This window comes from Chiloscyllium plagiosum, unplaced genomic scaffold (genome assembly GCF_037043375.1).
Source record: "Chiloscyllium plagiosum isolate Xiang-an unplaced genomic scaffold, Cpla_swu_hap1 HiC_scaffold_40, whole genome shotgun sequence".
Lineage (NCBI taxonomy): Eukaryota > Metazoa > Chordata > Chondrichthyes > Orectolobiformes > Hemiscylliidae > Chiloscyllium > Chiloscyllium plagiosum.
In genome coordinates this window covers 61,665,146-61,675,865 of record NW_028270178.1, presented here as the reverse complement: position 1 = coordinate 61,675,865, position 10,720 = coordinate 61,665,146, and positions in this window count along the sequence as shown.

The following is a 10,720-nucleotide window of genomic DNA, read 5'->3' as shown; positions in this document are numbered from 1 at the left end:
GAATGTCCTGTACAGCGATATGACCTCCCACATCCTATACTCAATGCTCAAACCAATGAAAGAAAACTTACCAAACACCTTCTTCATCATCCTATGTACCTGCAACTTGACTTGCAAGGATTATGAACCTGCAATCCAAGGTCACTTTGATCGACAAGCATCTCCAGGGCCTTGCCATTCAGTGTACAAGTCCTGCCCTGATTTGCTTTTCCAAAATACAACACCTCACATTTATCTAAATTAAACCCCATCTGATCAATATCTCATTGTAATCTGAGGTAACATACTTCCCTATCCACAATATCTCCAATTTTGTATGATATGCAAACTCATTTACGATACCAAATCATTTAAATGAATGACGACACAAATCCAGAAATAAACATCTATTTTTCTGAGTTTCAATGTGCTCTGAGTAAATCCTGCCCAATGTCTCAGTACCAGGGAAAGGCTGCACATGCGCTTGCTGCATCTTGCCCTCTACAAAGATGGCGGCCACGCACGTGTCCAGTGAGTCGTTGCCCCGAATAAAGATGGCGGCGTGCACGCAGACTTGCAGCCGCGCTGAGGCAATTCCCCGTATACTGCAAACACGAACCTGGGACGTTCAAATTTGTGTTTTCCGACGTGCACATTTTGTTTGTAAAACCTCTCCGCTCTTAGCAACACGGTTTTTCTCCCGTTTTCCTCTGTTTATTTCTTTCCTTGCCGTATCCTTTCGCTCCATAACTTCCTGAGCATTCATTACAGTGACTCTGCGCCGCACCCGAAGGTGATCACGCGGTCTTGTTCCGCCCTACATTCACTTTGAATGGTTGGACCAACCTCCCGCCAGGTCCTCCAGCTCCGCCCACCGTCCTTTCATTAGTCCAGTGACATCAGGCACCCGGGGTCCCTTTGTTGGCTCGAGCATACGCAGTGCGTCCTGCGTTTGCTGATATGTTGGGTAATGTGAGAGTTTACTGAGGGGAAGGACTCCCTTTGTGTGAGCTCTGCAGTAGATTTCCTTTATTCATGGAGGGAATTGTCTGCCTACTCATGACTGCATAGTTGTGATTGTTGAATCAATGCCATCTGAATCGATACATAAACACCCCATTTTTACTCGTTCACAACATCTGAGATCTTTACACATTATATCACGCTCTTCTTTGGAGACAACAAAGTATGAAATGAAGCCTCAAGGAATCGGAGCAGGAGTAGAGCATTCATCCCCTCCAGCTTGTTCCCCCATTCTATCAGATCATGGCTGGGCCAACCCAGACCTCAACACCTCTTTTATGCTTGATCCGCATAGCCCTCAACTGCTCAATATTTCAAAAATCTATCTGCCCTCTTTTAAAATAATTTGAGATAGAATCATAGATTCCCTACTGTGTGGAAACAGGCCCTTCAGCCCAACAAGCCACACTGACGCTCCAAAGAGTAACTCAACCATTCCCCTTCCACATTTAACTTTCACAATTGTTTGGGCTAGAAAATTATAGCCATTCACAGGGAAAAAATTCTTTACATTTTTTTAAAATAAAGGTTCCTTTATGTAATGTCCCCTGGTTTGAGATTTCACTGGTTCGAGAAGATCGAGTCAACATCTACCCTGTCAAGCGCCTCAATGTTATTTTTTTACATAAGATCACCCCTTATTTATCAAGATTCTATTGAATAATGTCCTAACCTGCTTATCTATTCTTGGTAGGTCAACCATTTCATCCTCGAAGCAGCTAAGTGAATCCTTTTTTAAATGGTCACAAATGTTGGTTTATCCTTTATTAAATATGGGAGCTAGCATCGTATATACAGCACTCCAAGTGAGGTCTCAGCAACAACCAGTGTGGTTAACCAATTCTCAGTCCATGCTAAGTATGATTCCCCTCTCTTAAGTCCATGCGGACTCTGTCCAATCCTGTCATTGTTCTGTAAGAAACTTGACTGTACTCCAATGTAGTTAGTAAATGTATCTGTATATATTTTCAAAAATCGATCACTTGTAAATGCTGGACCCATGCAATATCAATGAATTAGTGACTCTGAATTTGGGTTATAATTTTTTTTTGTTAATTCCTTTTCATACTGTGTTATGCAGACAGCACTAAGCGAGCACTCTTAATTGTGAGTAACTTTGAAAACAATATATTTTAAAAATGACATCCCAAAATGCGACCTCATTATTGTGCAAGGAGGATTTCGCATTCAGTAGTTTGCAGATAAAATTGAACAGATGTTTGCTGCAATTTGGCCAGATTGAAGATTACACCAAAGTTGCAACTCTGCTCTCAAATGTTTACCTTGACACTGCCCAAGGCGATACTGTTGGGACGTCACTTTGCCATTCTTGTTCACCAACTTTATATCCAGGTTTAATGCTACAGTCATTCTCGTGCTTGTAATTTTTGACAACTTCTCTTTTAGGTACATATGTAATTACCATACTGAAATGTTGCACTGAATGGTACCAAATCTGAGATTAGTCTCTAATCTGATAGTAACATGCTCTGACCCTTTTACGTATGTATTGGCATAAGTCTATGCCAGTTATTTTTCTGAAGCCTATGATTCCTGATGAAGGGCTTATGCCCAAAACATCGACTCTCCTGCTTCTCAGATGCTGCCTTTGCTTGCAGTGCTTTTCCAGTATGACACTTTTCGACACTGAAATCCAGTTTCTGCGTCGTCACTTTCTCCTTTGAGTCGATTAAACCAAGAATAATTTTTATTGATCAAAGTGCAATAGGAACCAAATCATGAAATTCAGATATCGCACATTTACCCTAATTCTGTGAAGGCTAAGACATTAGCAAATTATTGTCAGTAATTGAAACCATACTGACAAACTCGTGCAGTATCAGTGATTCAGTAACCTTGTATTATGCAGATCGCTGAAATAGTCATTTTTGCACCCACCTTACCCATCTCCTCCTGTTGATTTGTTGTTCTTTTCAAACTTCATGTAATGCCATTCAACTATTGTTAGGTTACACAAAGCTGTGCCATGGGGCAGTACCAATTGGGTCATTACACACCTTTCCAAATTCTACTTTCCTTCTGCTTTGCCTGTATGTTGTAATTCGCGAGTACAAGATCATTGACCAGAAAGATTAATACTGCCTGACCTTTAGAGTGTTTCCAGATATAGCACAGCTGCAGTATTTTGTTTTGCACTCAGCTATTTGTTGTTCTCACTTGTTTCTTTGTGAAAGATTACAAAATTAACTTGGATGAATGAACTTACGATTTCTTTAACCAATGTTGGGAGAAAAAACGTCAGTGTTTTAAGTGCTAATAAAGTAAAATAAACTGATACTCAGTAGAAAGGGGTTAAGATGGATATGGAACAAATGCTGGCAAATGGGACTAGATTAATTTAGGATAACTGGTCTACATTGGCAAGTTGGACTGAAGGGTCTGATTGTGTGTTGTACAATTGTGACTTCATTCTCTCAATTATTCAAGAAGTTGAATACTTCGAGGAGGAAAAGGATTAATGCATAAAATGCACCTGAAATGGTTATTGAGGTATATCAAACTCACATTGTTTCATTACTTTTTCCTCTGGATTCTTCAATGACCAAACTTGTTTTGTTATCTGAATAACTATCTATCATGTGATTTATTTCGTACAAAATATTTCGCTAAGATCTAGTGAACTATTAAGAAGTGTTCATCTTTAAAATTTAAGCAGTTTGATTATTAAGCAAGAAAAGATTAGCGATTTACTCCCATTGAATCATTGCTCTATCTTTTCTGAGCACTGAATATATGGAAGTCAATTCTGAAGGAAAAAATCCTAGTCAGTAATGTTCCCACATTTGTGGACTAATTGCTTCTGGTCAATCTTCAGACTATAGAGGCTAAGAAAGAAATGAGTTGGCCAAAGTTGGAAACATCATTCGGATGGACTGTGCTCATTGGGGAAACTTGCAGGATCTCTAGAAGAAACACGTGATTCAGAGAGTATGCAATAAACCTGAACATTGCTCTTTTTTTCATAGAGCTTGGGACCTGTCTGGAGCATCACCGAAGTTAGTATTGTTTGTCAAATTTCCAAACTTGCCAAATTATTGTTGCTAAATGCAGGTGAAACTATCAAAATACATTTCACACTCCCCAGCTAGGAATCTGGTTCCTGTTTGTCGGTCCATACATTTCTATGGATAAGAGATATTTTAAATGTGAGCACTCCATTTAACTATTTGAATTCATCATTGAAGTATTTAAGTCATCTTGCATTCTTAATTTTCGAATTACTCAATGTGATTTTTTGTCCCCCCTGAATTTTCCAAGCACTGGGCAGTTCTGGAATATTCCAAATATTTACAATAGATGCATTTACACTATTGAGGCAACCTGGCAGATTTGAATACCATTCAGGTCGTCAAAAACAATACATAAATAATGTTTTGAATTGCTTACTGTACACCAACAACGTAATCCAAGTACTATTCAAACCACAGATAGTCTCCCAAGGATTCCAAAATCTAAACAGTGCATCCCAGATATGCTCACTATCACCATCTGGGAGCAATGTCCCAAAATGCTCCCAGAATTTAGAAAGCACACACACTGCCCTCCAAAGCTAAATCTGCTGTCACAGGCTTCACTGCTATTGCATACAATGATATTTATTGTCCAGTTCTTTAACGTGACAATGATTTTACAAACAATTTATATAATACTTTAAATCCTGAAGAAATGTGATGTCAGCCCTTTGTAGAAGTGAATGGAAAGTGTGATGTTTGCTTGACCTTTGGCTCTATGTATCAGACCGAACTGAACCTTTAGCAAGATGTGGGATGTTTCCCACACACTTTGTTTAAAAAAGCAAAGATTATGCTCTGAGGTTTAAATATTCAATCAGGTTTAATAAAAATCCTTCCAAAAATTGAGAGTTTGATTTCAGCTCCTTTAAAGAGACATGTTCTCGGCCTTCAATTTTGTGACATATGATCATTCTTTGGTAAAGGTGGCTGTGTGCAACACTGCAGGATGTTGTACTGAAGTGCCTCATTGGGTGGATGAGCTTTATTACTGGTGTAACTCGGCTAATTTTGAGATGGAATGTCAATTTGAGTTAAATCTTGTTTTTAAACCGAGGCGTGCTTGTGTAACTCGAGTGTGGAAACTATGCTCGTGTTTGCATTGAACCTTTCACATTTGAAGATCAATATTTTTCCGATGTGCTTTGTAAATAAAGCTCAATATCGAAAGCACAGTGCTGGAAAACCGCAGTTCCAGCAGCATCTCTGAGGGGAATAAAACATTGTAATTCAAAGTCTCATGACCTTTTGTCCGTTCAGACGAAGAGTCAGTAAACTTGAAATGTAACATGTTTTTCTCTTCACCGATGCCCTCAGAACTGCTGAGATTCTCCAGCACTTTGTTTCTGGGGTTCAGATCTCCAGCACCTGCAGTTTATTGTTTTGATATCGATCATATGATTTGATTTGGGGAGCGAGCCGCAGCAACTGTGATCAACTGGGATAAAACTCCCCAACCATGGAAAACAAACACACTGTTCTTTATACTTTGCAAAACACGACTGTAAATAAGAAATGAAATTAAGCTAAGTGCAAGATGGCATATCACGGGCCTTGTCTCAAACCTGCTACTCATCTTTGAGGACTGACCTGTCAGAATTGTGTTTGCTCTCTTCCTTTGAGATCACAGTCCACAAATGTCCCAGTTCCAATTCCTGGGCCAGGCCCGGTTACCACATTGCAATGGGGTGGGGAGCTTTGTGTCAGCCTGAAGTTTTTGTTAAGAGCAACATTGCAGGTTGAAGTTGACGGTTTTGACTAATATTGCGTCATCAAACTTGGAGGAAATCCTTCCGAATGTATTGATTAACTGCACTGAGCCTGTTTACATGCAGCCCTGTTAGTAGTGCTGTAATATTATAAGTTAAGAATCACACAGCACCAGATTATAGTCCAACAGGTTTAATTGGAAGAACACGAGCTTTCGGAGCGCCGTTCCTTCATCAGGTGATTGTGGAGGGCATAATTCTTAGGCACGGAATTTATAGCAATAATTTACAGTGTGATGTAACTGAAATTATCTATTAAAAAATACCTTGATTGTCTGCTGAGTCTTTCACCTGTTCAAATACCATGATAGTTTCACTTCTTTCATGTGTAAATCACAAAATCCTTTTTAAAAACTTGCATTCCTGACAGTGGCACACCCAATCACTCACTGTATTATTCACTGCACAGTCTCAACAAAGGAATGAAACTGGATGAACCACATTTCATCTACCAATGCACCAGAAAATACAACAACACAATCAGCCCTCTTGACCCTGCAACTTCTGCCTCACTGTGGGCCAACAACAGCAGCAGAACTGCTGTTTATGGAGTTCAACATGGATAAATGCGAGGTGATGCATTTTGAAAGGTTGAATTTGAAAGCTGAGTACAGGATTAAGGATAGGATTCTTGGCAGCGTGGAGGAACAAAGGGATAATGGTTTGCAGGTACATAGATCCCTTAAAATGGCCACCCAAGTGGTCAGGGTTGTTAAGAAAGCATATGGTGTTTTGGCTTTCATTAACAGGGGGATTGAGTTTAAGAGACGTGAGACCTTGTTGCAGCTCTATAAAACTTTGATTAGACCTCACTTGGAATACTGCGTCCACTTCTGGTCACCCTATTATAAGAAAGATGTGGATGCTTTGGAGAGGGTTCAGAGGAGGTTTACCAGGATGCTGCCTAGACTGGAGGGCTTACCTTATGAGGAGAGGTTGACTGAGCTCGGACTTTTTTCATTAGAGAAAAGGAGGAGAAGAGGGGACCTAATTGAGGTATACAAGATAATGAGAGGCATAGATAGAGTCGACAGCCAAAGCCTATTTCCCAGGGCAGTAATGACTAATGTGAGGGGTCATAGTTTTAAGCTAGTTGGAGGAAAGTATAGAGGGATGTCAGAGATGGGTTTTTTACGCAGAGAGTTGTGAGAGCATGGAATGCGTTGCCAGCAGCAGTTGTGGAGCCAGGGTCATTGGTGACATTTAAGAGACTCTTGGACATGCATATGGTCACAGAAATTTAAGGGTGCATACATGAGGATCAGTGGTCGGCACACATCGTGGGCTGAATGGCCTGTTCTGTGCTGTACTGTTCTATTTTCTATGTTCTAACTGTACTCCAGCCCAATCTAAAATCTCATGGCTTGGTATATCCCCCATTCAACCATTAACATCAAACCAGGGGATCAACCCTAGTTCAATGGAGAGGTCCACAGCGCATGCCAGGAGCAATACCAGGCATACCTAAAAATGTGGTGCCAACCTGGTGAAGCTACCCAACCCGCATGCCAAACAGCACAAGCAACACCAAATAGAACTGTATGATCCAACAACCAATGGATCGGATCTGAGCTCTGTAGTTATGCCACACCTAGTCAGGAATGGTGATGGGAAATTAAACAACTCACTGCAGGAAGCATCGCAGATATCCCCAACCTTACTGATGGAGGGGTCTCACAACCCATGCAATAGACAAGACAACAGCATTTGCAGCAATCTTCTGCTGGCAGTGCCAACTGGATGAGCCTTCTCCATTGGTCCCTCACATCACAGATGTGAATCGAATTGGTTTAAAACTTATTTCAAATCAGATCAAGAAATGGAGAAGTAGTGTGAAGGCTGTCGGCCCTGCCAACATTATGGCAATAATACTGATGGCTGTGCTCCAGAAATTGCTGCCCACCAGACAAGTACTGCTCCAGCACTGGCACCTACTGCCATTGTGGAACATTTCCCAGGGATGTTCAACACAAAAACGCAGGACAGCGCCAATCCAGCCAATTTCCCTCCATCAGTCGACACTCGCTCAGCAGTGAAGTGATGGAAGGTGTCATCAACACTACTGTCACGCAGGTGCTCAGCAATAACCTTCTGTGACACCAAGTTTGGGTTCTGCCAGGGCCATTCAGCTCCTGATCTTGTTACAGAATCAATTCACAAGCTGACAAACAGCTGAATTCCAGAGGTGAGGAGAGGGTGATAGCCCAGTCCCACTCCGTGACCACTATTTCGACTTCAGTGATATCACCTGACCTCACCACAGTCTCAGCTCATTTACTGAAACTCTCATTCATTCATTTTGTAAACTCTAGATTTCATTATCTAAACCCACTCCTGGCCAGCATCCCACAATTACCCTCCCTATAATCTCCAGAATATTGAAAACTCTACCGCCCAAGTGCTCACTTTTACCAGAACTTGCTGATCCATCAAAAGGCTCCCATTTATAAGCAACAATAATTTACTTTCACATCCTTGACTTAATTCCTGGCTGTAATCATTCCTATCTTCCTGCAACACACACCCTTTCATATCTCCATAACTCATTTTAGTTTAGACTCCCAATGATGTGTTTATTTTTGAGTTCAGCTGTGTGACTGTTTCTATAGATTCCAAGGCAAAACGGTCTGGAATTCCCACCCTCGAAGATCTGCTTTCTTCCTTTAAGGCATTCCTGGAAAAATGCTTATTTGGCAATGGTTTTGGTCATTGGACATAATATTCTCCTGCTGTGGCCTTATGTCAAAAGTTCTCAATATTTTTGTGATATTAAAAACATATTTATTTGTCCAGATATCTTCTACTTTTCACTATCGCTGAGTGAATAATCTGTAATGTCTCTTGCCCAACCATGTTGTGGGAGCACCTTCACCATTCAAACTGCAGCTGTACAAGGAAGTCAAACATCGCCCTCTCCACAAGCAACACGACTTTGGCAATGATCACTGGTATCTGTGGAAGGAGAAATACACATCATGTTTCAGGGAGTGCAATATGAATTATAGGGAGTGAAAACGGTGCAGAATTTGACTCTCAGAAATGGAAGAAAAATCCACTCACTATTGGTAAAAAGAATTCTTGACTGTCAAAGATATTGTGGAAAAAAATAACCTGATAATGGAGCAGCATTCGGTCAGGAGTCGGTCAACAGTGGACAATCCATTTATAAAAAGGTCTGTGAACGTAGGAGTAAAATACTAAACATGGCAAAAATACACATGTCAGACTGAGGAAGCTAGATAATGAACAAGTGGACATCAAGGAGCCCAGAGGTGAATCAGAGCAGTGTTCACTTTTATGATCCCACAGTCAGAGATGTCTAGCACAAAAACAGACTCTTCAGTCCAACCCATCAATGCAAACCAGATATTCTAACCTAAACTATTCCCATTTGCCAGCACTTGACCGACATCCCTCTGAACCCTTCCTATTGAAATGACTTTTAAATGTTACAATTTTGGTTGCCCTTTAGGCTCCTTTTGAATTTTCCCCTCTCACCCTAAACATATATATCCTCTAGTTCTGGGCTCCACCACCACAGGGTAAGCACCTTGTCTATTTACGCTATCCATGCCCCTCACGATTTTATAAACCTCTTCAACATCACACCTCAGCCTATGACACTGCAGGGAAAATGGCCCCATCCTATTATGCCTCTCCCTGCAACTCAAATCCTCCAAACCTGGCAACATCCTTAAAAAATCAATTCTCAAACCTTTCATGTTTCAGTGCCTCTTTCTGATAAGAGGGAGACCAGAATTCCAAAAGTGGCCCAACCAATGTCCTGTACAACTCCTTTATTCAATGCTCTGACCAACGAAGGGAAGAATCCCAAACAATTTCTTCACTATCCTATCTACCTGTGACTCTACTTTCAAGGAACTATGAACATGCACTCCAAGGTCTCTTTGTTCAGCAAGACTCTCCAAGACCTTACAATTCAGTGTGAGTCCTGCTCTGATTTGGTTTTCTAAAATGCAGCACCTCATATTTATCTTAATTAAACCCTATCTGCCACTCCGCAGTGACGGGCAATTCTCACTTTAAACCTACTGGCAGATTCGTTTCCCCCTAACACAACTTAGAAGCCGTGGCCCTGATGCCAACTCCCTTTTGTGTCGAGCTGGTACAAATGGAATCCCCACGGTATTGTTGGGCATGATGGTGGGCTCACATCACATCGTCTCCATCACATCCCAGGCAAGGGGCACCGAGGGTCCCTCCTTTACCTCCGCCTGTAACCAGCTCAGATGCTGAAACTAACCTGTGAGATTTACTGCAATACCCACTTGTCCTGTCATCTTCAATAATCTGTTCTGATATACACTCTGGGCCTTCTGTTCCTGCACCTCCTTTATAACAGTCCAACCTGTTTTATATTGTCTTTCAATGTCCTTCCTCCCAAAGAGCATCACCTCACACTGCGCTGCATTGATCCTCATCTGCCATACACCTGAACACTACACCAACATATAACTTTACTGTTGGAGTTCCACACCGTCCTCAACAAACTTCACAATTCTTTCAGGTTTGGTATCTGCAAATATTGAAACTGTCATACAGTCACACTCCACCCAAAAATACTGACACACACCAGGCAGAGCGAGTGAAATATTGACACACTCTCCATGTCTGTATTACTGTCAATGTATAGTGAGTGCCTCTATGTGTCTGTATTCGTGTGTGTATCTGTGTGGGGCAGGTCTGGAAGTCTCTGTGATGTTTAAAGTGATGTAATATCTCACGATATGGGTTCTGAGTAAGGATCACTCGATTCAAAACGTCAACTTTCATTTTTGTCCAAAGCTGCTTCTAGAGCTGCGGAGATTTCAGTTGTTGTCAATCTCTGTTGTACCCCCATCCCGATCCCCCATCCCACTGTAATCGTGATGCTGAAATGTGTACACGATCAGGGAT